Source organism: Chlorocebus sabaeus, chromosome 24 (assembly GCF_047675955.1).
Source record: "Chlorocebus sabaeus isolate Y175 chromosome 24, mChlSab1.0.hap1, whole genome shotgun sequence".
Classification (NCBI taxonomy): Eukaryota; Metazoa; Chordata; class Mammalia; order Primates; family Cercopithecidae; genus Chlorocebus; species Chlorocebus sabaeus.
Window position 1 is genome coordinate 67,453,227 of NC_132927.1, and position 14,886 is coordinate 67,468,112.

The 14,886-nt window shown below is 47.4% G+C and overlaps 1 protein-coding gene across 9 annotated transcripts in view; it reads left to right on the forward strand.

The window, feature by feature from the left end:
* Positions 1-14,886, forward strand: part of DGLUCY (D-glutamate cyclase) — a 162,213-nt gene that overhangs the window by 79,956 nt on the left and 67,371 nt on the right. The window lies entirely within an intron of this gene.

A 14,886-nucleotide genomic window follows, 5' to 3' on the forward strand; every position in this document is an offset into this window, starting at 1 on the left:
CTGTAATCCCAGCTACTAGAGAGGCTGAGGCGGGAGAATCTCTTGAACCTATAAGGCGGAGGGTTGGAGTGAGCCTAGATCGCACCATTGCACTCCAGCCTGGGTGACAGAGCGAGACTCCATTTCCAAAACAAACAAACAAACAAACAAGAAAATAATTTATGAAAGTCAAGAACCTCATAAACAGTCACCACCCATTCGTCATCTGTGCTGCCACACCTCTACCCAGCAGATTTGCCATCTTTTGAAATGAGTATCAACCTGGACATTCCCAAGTAAAATGCCCACAACACCTAGAGGTTGTGATTAGAACAGCAGCAGTTAGACTCAGGCTCTCTCTTGCTGCCCTCTCCCGGCTGGCCCATTGTTGAGGATCAGATATGAATCCTGTAGGATTTCATGAGACTCAGGAAACCTTCAGACCTGATTGCTGACCTGTAGACTTGTGATAATTTCTACCAGTGGATAGTACTTAAGGCTGGTCATGACGGCCGAGTTTGTCTGTTGTTTCTTGTAGGGTGCTCTGACTTTCTTGAGTGTAAGTGTTATAGAAAAAGAATAGTTATCAGGCTGGGCACAGTTGCTCACACCTGTAATCCCAGCACTTTGGGAGGCTGAGGCACGCGGATCACTTGAGGCCAGGAGTTCAAGACCAGCCTAGCCAACATGGCGAATCCCTGTCTCTACTAAAAATACAAAAATTACCTGGGCGTGGTAGTTCCAGCTACTTGGGAGGGTAAGGCAGGAGAATCGGTTGAACCTAAGAGGCGGAGGTTGCAGTGAGCTGAGATTGCACCACCTCACTCCAGCCTGGGTGACAGAGTGAGACTCCATCTAAAAATAAATAAATAAATAAAAAGAGGAGTTATCATATATTGAACATTTACTATGTGCCAAACATTGCTAAACAAGTATTATTTCATTTCATCCTTAGAACAATCACACAAGCTCCATATCCCTGGACTGTTCAGCATTACCTTCACACAGGTGATACAATGGAGACCCACAGAGGTTTCTTTTTTCTTTTTTTTTTTTTTTTTTGAGATGGAGTTTCACTCTGTCGCTAGGCTGGAGTGCGATGGCGCCATCTCGGCTCATCGCAACCTCCACCTCCCAGGTTCAAGCAGTTCTCCTGCCTCAGCCTCACGAGTAGCTGGGATTACAGGCATGCACCACCACACCCGGCTACTTTTGTATTTTTAGTACAGACAGGTTTTCACCACGTTGGTCAGGCTGGTCTTGAACTCCTGACCTCAGGTGATCTGCCCACCTCAGCCTCCCAAAGTGCTGGGATTGCAGGCATGAGCCACTGCGCCCCGTCTTTTTCTTTTTCTTTTTTCTTTTTTTGAAATAGAGTGTCACTCTGTCGCCTAGGCTGGAGTGCAGTGGCGTGATCTCGGTCCACTGCAACCTCTGCCTCCCAGTTTCAAGCGATTCTCTTGCCTCAGGCTCCTCAGTAACTGGGACTAGAGGTGCATAGCATCACGCCTGGCTAATTTTTGTATTTTTAGTAGAGACGAGGTTTCACTATGTTGCCCAGGCTGGTCTTAAACCTCAGGTGATTCATCTGCCTCAGCCTCCCAAAGTGCTGGGATTACAGGCGTGAGCCATCATGCCCGGCCGGAGAGGTTAATTAACCTACTCAAGGATCACAGGTGGTAGAGCTGGAGCTTGGCATTCAGTCCGTATTTATCTGACTCCAGAACTTGTGGTCTGAATTGCTACCCAAGTAGACACTTGTCTGAATTGCTACCCAAGGTTCACAATCATTTGTGCAGAGTCTAATTCAGTAGGAATAGTATGGAGCCAGAAATTTGCATTTTTAACAAGCACTCCAGGGTCCTGGAGAGCTACACTTCGAGAACACTGCCTGTCGCAAATAGAAACTGCACTGCTTCCAGTAGAAAGATGAAACTCTTCAGCAACAGAAGACTTATTCTGGAGTGGAACAAAATGCTGGACTTTCCCTCCTTCTTTGAGTACAAGAGGAAGTTAGGAGAGGATAATAAGATGCAAAGATTTCTTATCTCTTCCTGCCCCTCAGGCCTCCCTGCCCCCACCTAAGCCCCAGAAAAGTGCACCTCAAATGAATTTGCCTGAAAAGGTATAACATTGCCCTTTGCTGACAAACCCCTGAGCAAACATATACTGGTTATTTGGTAACACTCAAAAATCTAATTGCAGCTGGGCATGGTGGCTCATGCCTGTAATCCCAGCACTTTGGAAGGCTGAGGCACGCAGATCACCCGAGGTCAGGAGTTCGAGACCAACCTGGGCAACATGGTGAAACCCCATCTCTACTGAAAAACACACACACACACACACACACACACACACACACACAAATTAGCCAGCATGGTGGTGCATGCCTATAGTCCCAACTATTCAGGAGGCTGAGGCAGGAGAATCACTTGAAACCGAGAGGCGGAAGTTGCAATGAGCCAAGATCGCACTACTGCACTCCAGCCTGGGTGACACAGCGAGATGCCCTCTCAAAAAAAAAAAAAAAAAAAAGGATCTAATGGCAGTTTTGGCAGTTCTAAGGAACAGTTTTACATCTTAATTGAAACCGCATGCCAGGCCACCAGGCAAATCTCCTTCTCTAATCAGACTTGGTGATCAGGCTGTCAGATCTGGAAGTGTTCATGGCTTGCTGAGCAGAGACAAGAGGACGAAGGCTTGGGTGTAATCTAAATGCAATAGATTTGCAATGAAACAAGTGGCCTGGGCTACAACTGTTTCTCCACACGCTCTGCCCTTCTGACACCAAATCTATGTTTGGCAAGGAATGAGATGGAAACATCTTCCCACCTGGTGGTCAATGTTTTCTTGAACCTCTATATCAGCCTTCAGCTCCTGGGTAGGGTTGATGGTCATCCACCGAGAATGGGGGGACATATACCTGTGAGGGCCCAGCCACTGGTCAGTGTTCAGCAGAGGAGATTTGACTAACATGATTTAATCTTCCAACAACCCAGAGAGGTGTTAGAATTCCATCTTCATTTGCCACATGAAAAAACGGAGACACAAATATGCAAAGTAACTTGCCCAAGATCATCCACGTAATAAGTAGAGTCAAGAATTAAACCTAAAGGCTTTACCCTTTCCGTCCAGCTCTGTGCCACCATGAAGGGCCACCGCTCTCTGCATTCGTTCTTCTGTATAAGATCTCTTCCAATCCAAACAGGCTCCACTCACAAACCTTGGAGAAAAGCCACCAGCCCTTGGGGTCCAAGAATAACATAAATGCAGTGAGCCATTTTCTGAAAATGAGATGATATATGTCAAGCATTCAGCCCAGAGCCTGGTACTTTTCAGACTGCACAGCTGGGGTGGGAGGGTCCCTGGGACGGGGTGTTTCTGGTTTCAGGAGATTCTATTGGCCATTTGGTAACAAACATTTATCAAGTACCTATATAAATGTTCAAAACAGGAAGAGCAGGGCTGGGTGCAGTGGCTCCCAGGACTTTGGGAGGCTGAGGCGGGTGGATCACCTAAGGTCAGGAGTTTGAGAGCGGCCTGACATATATGGTGAAACCTTGTCTGTACTAAAGATACAAAAATTAGCCGGGCATGGTGGTGGGCACCTGTAGTCCCAGCTACTCAGGAGGCTGAGACAAGAGAATTGCTTGAACCCGGGAGGCAGAGGTTGCAGTGAGCCAAGATGGCACTACTGCACTCCAGTCTTAGCAACAGAGCGAGACTGCATATCAAAAAAAGGGAGTCATGGGAGTCATTCTGATTGGACCAGCTTAGATCTCAGGAATCAGTCCCTGCCTGCTGGGGGGATGGAATGAGCTGATTGGCTTAGCTTACGTGGCATGCTCTGTCCTTGGAAGCACGTGGACCCTCAAATGAAAATTGGGAGCTCTCGCGGGAAGTGGGGTTTGTCAAGGAGACAGCCACAATGATCACAACAGGAAAGTTGCTTTTGTGAAATAAAAAGGCAGGAAGGCACAAGCAGTATATGATTGTAGCCCACAGATTTGTTTGCCTAGAGCAGAGCGTTCTTTGTTCTTGAAAGTGAGTTGTGAGAAATGGAGCATTTGGGAGGGAGTTGGGGGTGCTGGAAGGGGCCTTGTGGGGAGCCTACGGGGCCTCAGGCTTTGTGTGAGTCTGGGAGTTTTAGTGCAGCATTTACCGGATTACTAGCAAATTCAGGAAATAAGCCTGCTTCCTCCTATTGTGGAACCTAATCCTTTATTCATTAAATGGAGTATTTACTCAGCCTTAAAATGTTCAGTGTGGGGGGTTAGAAAAGAAGAGAGCCCACAGCTGCTGAGAGCCCACTATGTGCTGACTCTGGGCTGGAGGCTTTTCCTACATTTTCTCTTTTAATGCTCCCAACCTCCCTCTTTGCCCCATTTCACAGATGGAGAAGGAAAGGGAAGTGACTTGTCTAAAGCCACTCTGTCAAAAGGGGACTTGAGTCCTCAGGGCTGTTGACACTAAAGCTGACAAGCAGGTAACCACATTGGGGTTTTCTCCAGGACATGAGAATTCCTTTGTCCCGTGTATCACATCAAGGCACCTGGGCTGATCACCCTTTTGCATGGTGTACTCACCTCACAGCCTCAGGCAGCCTCAGCTTATCCTCAGCTACATCCACTATGCCCAGGGACACTGATGAATGCATCTGGGATTCTGGAGAGAGGGGTCCACTCATGAGTTGAGGCCCCGTTTGTACTTGCTCCACCAGGACTGAGGACAGGAAGTCACACCTAGGAGAACCAAGACACAGTTGACACAAATGGTACCCACAGAACATCCTTGTCCCAATTGTCACCACCGTCCCCCTCTTCCTCCTCACACCTGCATGTCCAGCAGTTACTGAGCACTTGCAATGTACCAGGTGCTCTCTCAGCACTTTATATATATATCATCTCCCAGAACCATCCCAAAGCTGCTTTGAAGCAGGTGCCATTATCCTCCCCATTTTATGGATGGGAAAGCCAAGGAATGACCATGGAGGCCGAGGTCACAGCAAGGGGCTTGTCCCTATAAGGTCTATACACTCATCCCCATTTCCTTTTCTCTCTTTCATTTTCTTTTTTATTTTTGGAGACAGGCTCTCACCCTGTTGCCCAGGCTGGAGTGCAGTGACATGATCATGGCTCACTGCAGCCTTGACCTCTAAGGCTCAAGCAATCCTTCTGCATCAGTCTCCCGAGTAGCTGGGACCACAACTATGCACCACCATGCCTGGCTAATTTTTGTATTTTTTTGTAGAAACAGGGTCTCACCATGTTGCTCAGGCTTGTCTCAAACTCCTGAGCTCAAGCCATCCACCCTCCTCAGCCTCCTAAAGTGCTGGAATTAAGACGTGTCCCACCATGCCTGGCCCTTGCTCCATTTTAAAAATGAGTAAATTTAACCTTCGAGAGGTTGCCCACTCATCTCACATGGCTGGCAGGTGGCTGAGTTGGGATTTGAACTCGAGTTCTGTCTGACTACAGTGGCTGGGCTGAGCACTGCTGTGAAGGATAGTTGTTGAGTTAAAGAAAACCTCTGGAGAAGTGATTTGGCCTTGTGGATCCTTCCCTGAGCACAATTTCCAGCATGTTCCTGAGAAAGCTTAGGATCCTCTTTGTTGGAGTAAGCGCAGGTCCTTCCTCGGGGCATCTATGCCCACTAACGTCACAGTCATCCTCCATCCCCACTTCTTCCCCTTTCCCAAGAACATCTGATATGGGGCTCTGGGCAAGCCCTGGGAGGAGCTGCTTCCCAGGTGAATGTGTGCCCCGGAGGAATGTACGCCTGCAGCAAGGCGAGTGGGACGCTTTTGAAGCCTCAGGTCACGTTGTCCCCAAGACAAGGCTGATGCGGATAGTAAGCCTCTTGTTTTTGAAGGTCACATACAACAAAAACATGGAAACTCAGGATGGAAGAGGCCCGTGAGAGCAATCATGAGGCATAACAACAGCTGCAGAAGGTGACTGCAGGGAAGCGGACTGTGCTCCTTTTCTTTATGTTCTGTTTTTAGCTGTGTTTTTCAGAGCAAGTAGGTACCATGGTGATAGGTACCATAGAAATAGATGGAACGCACCACCCAGCACGGGGCTGCTAAGCTGTTCCCCTGGAAATGCACCGAGAGCTGCCAGGGAGAGCCCAGGGACTCTGCTTCCTGGGGCCTGTCAGCTGCACAGCCAGTGAAGAAGACCCCTGGAGAGTGGTCCCCAGAGGCTTCTCACTGTCTCGCTGTGATTGTCCGAGGTCCCTGATGGTGCATCCTCCCTCCTGGAGCACCTATGGCCTTTCTCTCTGAGTCCTCCCAGGAAACTCACTTAAGAAGGTTTGCCTTTGCCTAGTGAAGCAATTATCTTGGCCAACAGTGACCTCAAAAGTAACACTGCCAGCATTCCCGTCTCCACAGTTAGGAGTGCGTGGTCCTCATCCTGCCTGGATGTGGCACTGTCACTGGTTTTATGCAATGGGTCATAAAGAATTTGTGGGGCAAGAGCTGAGTTCTGAACATTTGGTAATCAGGAATACTCATAAAATGAAATCTCAGAGGATCTAACCCAGAAAGCCAAGCAAGGTAGGCCATAACCATGTCTGATATGGTGGTTTTCAGTTTGTGAAGCCACAGGCAGTAAAGAATAGGGCCCAGCCTCAACTATTTTTGGATGCAGCTTGAATGGACTGAAAGACCCTTTGAAACAAGTGCTGGAACCATCCCGTAGCACTTACATAACCATTTCTGCAAGGCTGTTGATAGATGAATGTAAATTAACCTAGGCAGAGCTTAGCTCATTTTTATTTAGATTTAGACCAATTTCATGTCTTCTGAAATGTAACCCATATATATACACACTAAATCTAACTCTTTTATTTTAGACCTAGCATGAGAGGATCAAGTTTAAAGGGCATCTGTTATTATATCTGTCCCATCATATCTGTTTCTGTGATAGCTTTATTATGTACATTTCTTTCTATACATTTGTGCTCTCAGGTGGCATTCTTCTTCAGAGCAGGGCAAGTGTAATTCTGGACCAATGTATGATTCGGAGATCAGTAATTTTAAGCACCAACCAACTGAAGGTAATTTTATTCTCGATGAAAGAAACATACATGGGGCACAGTGGCTCACGTGAGGCTGTAGTCCCAGCACTTTGGGAGGCTGAGGCAGGCGGATCACTTAAGGTCAGGAGTTCAAGACAGCCTGGCAAATATAGTGAAACCCCATTTCTACTAAAAATACAAAAATTAGCCAGGTACAGTGGCACACACCTGTAATCCCAGCTACTTGGGAGGGTGAGGCGGGAGAATCGCTTGAATCCAGGAGGTGGAGGTTACAGTGAGCCAAGATCACACCACTACAGTCCAGCCTGGATGACAGAGTAAATCTCTGTCTCAAAAAAGAAAGAAACACACATCTCTAACAAAGGATTTATTTATTTTTTCCTGAGACAGGGTCTCTCTCTGTCACCCAGGCCGGAGTGCAGTGGCTCCATCTCTGCTCACTGCAACCTGCACCCCCAAGGCTCAAGTGATACTCCTACCTCAGCGTGGGACCACAGGTGTGTACCACCATGTCTGGCTATGTTTTTGTAATTTTAGTAAAGACAGGGTGTCACCATTTTGCCCAGGCTGGTCTCAAACTCCTGAGCTCAGGCGATCCACCCACCTCGGCCTTCCAAAGTGCTGGGATTATAGGCATGAGCCACTGTGCCTGGCTAGGAACTGATTTTAAAAACCAGAAACTTAAAAATCAATAACATCATTAATTCATAAATTATTGTTTAGTTATAGATTATGAAAATGATGGAACCAGAAGGTGCTAACAAAATGTCTGTCCCGCATGTGTGGCATTTGATATGAAGAAACTGAGGCCCTTGCCGGGCATAGTGGCTCACACCTGTAACCCCAGCACTTTGGGAGGCCGAGGCAGGAGGATCGCTTGAGCTGAAGAGTTCAAGACCAGCCTTGGGCAAGATGGTGAAACTCTGTCTCTACCAAAAAATACAAAAGTTAACCAGGTGTGGTGCAGTGTACCTGTCGCAGCAGCTACTGAAGAAGCTGAGGTGAGAGGACCGCTTGATCCCAGGAGGTCAAGGCTGCAGTAAGCCGTGATTGTGCCACCGCACTCCAGCCTGGGCAACAGAGTGAGATCCTGTCTCAAAAAAAGAAAAGAAAAGGCCAGGTGTGGTGGCTCATGCCTGTAATCCCAGAATTTTGGGAGGCCAAGGCAGGTGGATCACCTGAGGTGCGGAGTTTGAAATCAGACTGACCAACGTGGAGAAACCCCGTCTCTACTAAAAATACAAAATTAGCCAGGCGTGGTGTTGCATGCCTGTAATCCCAGCTGCTCAGGAGGCTGAGGCAGGAGAATCACTTGAACCCGGGAGGCGGAGGTTGCCATGAGCCAAGATCTCGCAATTGCACCCCAGCCTGGGCAACAAGAGCAAAACTCCATCTCAAAAATAAAAAAAAATAAAATAAAGAAACTGAAGCCCAAAGAGTTGGCGTACTTTGCTGTTAGTTCAGCATGTCTTCTGTGTATGCAGGTGGTATCTCTAGGTCATTATCACTCTGGCAAGTTCTCTCCCAGTGATGGAGATGTGTGGAGACCCCAGTCTCTCCAACCAGGGAGTGGTACTCATGGTGACCTTGAAGTAGGCTTGTGAGTCAGGCCGTTGGTTGAGCTGTGCAGTGCAAGAAGTAGCTAAACATTAAAGGAATTGCCTGGTTTATCGTTAGGACTAACCACAGAACCGATGACTCAGCGTTTACTGTTGGCAGTATCATACACTCAACCTGCATGTAGATTTCGTGCATTGTATTTTGTGGTTACAGGAATTTGGCCTGATGGACCCGTTGCAGAAACCCTGTATTAAATAAGCAAACACGTGTGCTCTAGTTTTACAGGCCAAGCAAACTGTGAAACAGAAGGGTTGGCCTTTCTTGCCCAAAGGAGTCATACCTTGGACTTTTGCCACTTGGTTGGGTTGCTTTCTTTGGCTAAGTAACTAAAAGCAGATTTACTTTGAAGACTGAGGCTCTCAAATATTCTAGAACTCTCTAAGAATGGACATTCACAGTTATGCTGGGCAGACATATTCTCAAATTTTCAGAGTCATAAAGCTGATGTTTGGGTTGGGCGTGATGACTCACACCTATAATCCCAGCACTTTGGGAGGCCAAGGCGGGCATATCACAAGGTCAGGAGTTTGAGACCAGCTTGGCCAATATGGTGAAACCCTGTCTCTACTAAAAATGCAAAAATTAGCCAGGCATGCTGTTGGGCACCTGTACTCCCAGCTACTCTGGAGGCTGCGGCAGGAGAGTTGCTTGAACCCGGGAGGCGGAGGTCGCAGTGAGCAGAGATCGCACCACTGCACTCCAGCCTGGGCGACAGAGCAAGACTCTGTCTCAAAAAAAAAAAAAAAAAAATCCAGTTTGGCCTGTGAAGCACACACACACAATCTTCCTTTCCCAAGATAAGCACCTTCCCATGGAGCTGGAACAGGAGCCCTGGGATTAGAATATTTGATATTCAAGACACACACTGAGTCTGGTGTGTTGCTTTTCAGCAACACACTGAAAAATTGTTGCTTTTCACACCAACAATTTGAAACTAAACATTTAATGTGAATGTTTCTTTTTTTTGAGAGAGAATGTTTCTTTTTTTTGAGAGAATGTCTCACTGTCCCCCAGGCTGGAGTGCAGTGGTGCAATCATGGCTCACAGCAGTCTCGACCTCCAGGGCTCAAGCAATCCTCCTGCCTCAGCCTCCTGAGTAGCTGGGGTTACAGGCGCACGCCACCATGCCAGCTAATTTTTTTATTTTTATTTTTTGTAGAGATGGGGGTCTTGTACTCCTGGACTCAAGGGATCCTACCGCCTCAGCGTCCCAAAGTGCTGAGATTCCAGGCATGAGCCACCACACCTGGCCTTAATGTGAATGTTTCTTAACAATCACAACTTGATTTTTAACATTTTAATTTAAATTTTTTATTATGAAAAAATATAGAACATACAGTTTACCATTTTAATCATTTTTAAGTGTCCAGTTCTGTGGCATTAAGTACATTCACACTGCTGTGTGCAACCATCATGGCCTTCCATTTCCAGAACTCTCTTCACCTTCCCAGACTGAAACTCTGTGCCCATTAAACGATAACTCCCCATTCCCCAGCCCATCTCCTGGACCCAGCCTGTGGTCGCCACCATTCAGCTTTCCATCTCTGTTCATCTGTCCGCTGTGGGTGCCTCGTAGAAATGGAATCACACAATATTTGTCACTCGTGTCTGACTTATTTCAGTTTGCATAACGCGCTCAGGGTTCACCCATGTTGTAGCATGCATCAGAATTTCCTTCCTTTTTAAGGCTGAAGAATATTCTACTGTATGCATATACCACATTTTGTTTATCCATAATTTTTCTATAGTTTTTTTTCTTTTTTTTTTTTTTGAGAACGGAGTCTCACTCTGTCTCCCAGGCTGGAGTGCAGTGGCCGGATCTCAGCTCACTGCAAGCTCCGCCTCCCGGGTTCATGCCATTCTCCTGCCTCGGCCTCCTGAGCAGCTGGGACTACAGGCACCTGCTACCATGTCTGGCTAATTTTTTTGTATTTTTAGTAGAGACGGGGTTTCACTGTGTTGGCCAGGATGGTCTCGATCTCCTGACCTCGTAGTCCGCCCGCCTTGGCCTCCCAAAGTGCTGGGATTACAGGTATAAGCCACCACGCCCGGTCTAGTTTTTTATTTTAAAACAATTGCAAAGTGACAGAACATTTCAAGAATGGTACTAAAGAAAATCTTTTTTATATCACATTATTCATCTTTTTTCTTTTTTCTTTTTTTTTTTGAGATGCAGTCTTGCTCTGTCGCCCAGGCTGGAGTGCAGTGGTGCGATCTTGGCTCACTGCAACCTCTGCCTCCTGAGTTCAAGAGATTCTCTTGTCTCAGCCTTCTGAGCAGCTGGGATTACAGGCGTGCACCTCCACACCTGGCTAATTTTTGTATTTTTAGGAGAGATAGGGTTTTGCCATGTTGGCCAGACTGGTCTTGAACTCCTGGCCTCGGCCTCCCAAAATGCTGGGATTACAGTCATAAACCACCCCACCCGGCCTTTCTTTTTTCTTTTTAGACAGGGTCTCATGTCATAAGAGATACTACCCGCCGTTCCCCACCATGGAGTCCTACCTTACTCAGCTCCACCTTGTGGCTTTAGGACTGAATTGTTTAGAAAGGGGAGGAGAAGGGACCACCATTTGCTTTCATTGAAAATATTTGTTTTGGCCAGGTGTGGTGGCTCATGCCTGTAATCCCAACACTTTGGGAGGCCAAGGCAGGAGGATTGCTTGAGCCCAGGAGTTCAGAAAATACAGCCTGGGTAGCATAGTGAGACCCCCATCTCTAAAAAAAAAGAAATTAGCTGGGCATGGTGGCACATGCCTATGGTGGTCCCAAGCTACTCAGGAGGCTTAGGTGGGAGGATGGCTTGAGCCTGAGATGTTGAGGCTGCAGTGAGCCATGATTGCACTCCTGCACTCCAGCACTCCAGCCTGATGACAGAGCAAGACTCTGTCTCAAGAAAAAAAAAGAAAGAAAGAAAATGCTTGTTTCGTTAACAATTCTTTGCATATGGGGATCCCTTGTATTTAACCTATTTAAATAAACAAATCTTAATTATGACTACCAGCATTTCCCCAATCTTTTGTCTCTGCTATTATAATACCATTTTTTAAATAAAACGTTTATACAGTTAGGATGCCTTCTTCCTTGCAGCAACACTTATTTTGCAAATTTGCAGTTGTATTTAGGCTACCACCAGCAACTCTCTTGGCAAACATTGAGCAACTCCTACCACAAAAATTAATGAGTAGAGAGACAAGGTCTGTACACCTACTCATTTTGTTCTTCCATTATCAAGTTGTGGGACTCTGGGGAAGTGATCCAGGGGACATCTACAGAAACCAAAAATGGAGTTTTGTAACACTGTGAGTTGTTTGTTCTTGTGAATAATAGGATCTTCTTGACTAGACTGAAGGCTTCAAGGAAGCTGTGTCTTCTGTTTTTTGTGTGCACCCTTCGAGGTTCTAAACATGATGCTACATGAATATAAGGTGTTCCCTGTGCTTGTGGGCTGGCAGAGCTGTGAGGGCTTCATTGGGATGAATTGGGAGAAGGAGCCTGGGTTATAACATTCCATGGATACTTCTTGGGTTTTATCTTCCTTGACCTCCATGGGCCGTAAATTCCTCCTTGAAATACTTGCTTCTGAATCACAAGCAAGTGTGATTTCCTACCTCCCTGGCCGCCTTTTCTTAGCTGCCTTTGTGTGAGCCACATGCTCTGCCCATCCTCCTGACAGTGAGCTGTATTTATTTATTTATTTATTTATTTATTTATTTAAGACGCAGTCTGTCTCTGTTACCCAGGCTGGAGTGCAGTGGCGAAATCTCAGCTCACTGCAACCTCCGCCTCCCTGGTTCAAGCGAGTCTCGTGCCTCAGCCTCCCCAGTAACTGGGATTATAGACGTGCGCCACCACACCCAGCTAATTTTTGTATTTTCAGTAGAGACAGGGTTTCCCAATGTTGGCCAGGCTGATCTCAAACTCCTGTCCTCAAGTGATCCGCCCGCCTCGGCCTCTTAAAGTGCTGGGATTACAGACGTGAGCCACCGCACCCAGCTGACAGTGAACATTTATTGGGCACGTTCCGTGTGCCAGGCACTGTTGATGCTGCATGTCCAGCAGTGAGTACAGCGGATGGAAAGCCTTGTCTTCACTGAACTGAAAGGAAACGAGGAAAACCCCCTCCCTTGGGTGTGAGCCTGCTTGTTTCTGCATCACACGGACAACCTCAGCTGCTCCCCAGGGTGTGCTGAGCACTGCCTGCTCATGCAGGCCTTCCCGGGCCGGTGAAGGATGAAGGCAGCCTCTTCCCTGCAAGGTTCTTTCCTATGCAAACTCAAAAGTATCTGAGACAGAGCTCAATCAACTTAGAAAGTTTATTTTGCCTAAGTTAAGGACACAGCTTTAACATACAGCCTTAACACACAGCCTCAGGAGGTCCTGAGGACATGTACCCAAGGTGGTCGGGGTACAGGTTTTTATTTTTGTTTGTTTGTTTGTTTTTTGAGGCAGGGTCTCACTCTGTCACCCAGGCTGAAGTGCAGTGGTGCGATCTCAACTCACTGCTGCCTCTGCCTCCCGGGTTCTCCTGCCTCAGCCTCCCAAGTAGCTGAAATTACAGGTGTGCACCACCATGCCCAGCTAATTTTTGTATATTTAGTACAGACAGGATTTTGCCATATTGGCCGGGCTTGTCTTGAGCTCCTGACCTCAAGTGATCTGCCCAACTTGGCCTCCCAAAGTGCTGGGATTACAGGCACGAACCACCATGCCTGGCCACCGCTTGGTTTTATACATTTTAGGGAGACATGAGAAATCAATCTCTGTGTGAGACTGATCAGCCTTTCACTGAATACACAATTTCCATGTGAGAAGGGGGTAGAGGAATAGTCACTTATGCCTTAGTCTGGCTCAGTGAATCCACATTTTTACGTAAACAGTAGGGCAAAGGAAGCAATTAGATACGCATTTGTCTCAGGCGAGCCTCAGAGGGATGACTTTGGGTTCTGTCTATCCTCTGTCAGGCACCCATGAAAATAAGTTGTCAATTTACATTGCCAGGGTGAAATTCACTAGAACTGTTTTAGGGTAAAGATGTTGAAGCCCACAAAGGAATTCATCTTTTAGCAATCTTATTTGGGAATAAAACGGGAGGCAGGCTTGCGCAGTTCCCAGCTTGACTTTTCCCTTTGGCTTAGTGATTTTGGGGTCTCTTTTTGTGATTTCTTTTCCTTTCACACCAGCGAGGGAGACTTTCTGATGCTCCTGTCTCTGCCCCACACTCCCCTCTCATCTGCCATGCCCCACACTCCCCTCTCATCTGCCAACTTCGTACTTTGGCTGCCCTGCCGTCCGCCCCCACCTGCAGCCCTACCGATCTTCCTAAAAGGCAAGCTTCACAAGTCACTCACTGCTCAGTGCCTTCTGTGATTTCCTGAGGCTCCAGGAGAAATCCACATTCCTTCACATGACAGGAGGGTCCCCATGAGCCGGCCTCTGCTTTCCCTCCCAGCCCCAGCTCCCACCACCTCCTGCCTCGTGTCAGGCTCTGCAGCACGGACAGCTGGTCCCCGCTAATACCTCCCTGCCTTGCTCCTGCTGGCCCCTGGGTCTAGAGGACCTTCTCCCTCCCCAGCCTGCTTCTAGTCTGACCCCTACTCTCCTTTTAGACTCAGCCCCTTCTCCTCCACCCTGAGTCCACGGGCCCGGGAGCGCTAAGCACATGGTGTTATAGTTAACTATTTACTTTTCCATCTTTTCCTGGAAGACAGACATGATGGTAATTATGCGTTTAATGTCTGTCTCCTGGGATGGTAAACCCCTGCGAGCGTGGGCTGTGCCTGTCTTATTCACCACTGCTTCTGGCATGGGGCACGGAGTAATAAACATGGCTAACGCTTCCCCAGCGATAACTGTGAACCGGCCAGAAGTATCCTGAGAGCCTTACATGCATTTACAACTTTAACCCTTACCACCACTCAGTGAGGTACTGTGATATTATGAGATATGTATTTGGTCTTCCTCTGGTTTCCTGGCATACAACTTCTAAAATCCTTGGAATCTCCAAAGAGATAAACGTGTTTTTATAGGCTAGAGAGTTGACCGATGGCCAGGCATGGTGGCTTTGACCTTGCACAGCGGCTCACTCCTGTAATCCCAGCACTTTGACAGGCCAAGGCTGACGGATCATTTGAAGCCGGGAGTTTAAGACCAGCCCCGTCTCTACAAAAAAAAAAAAAAAAAAAAAAGGGCCAGGCGCGGTGGCTCAAGCCTGTAATCCCAGCACTTTGGGAGGCCGAGACG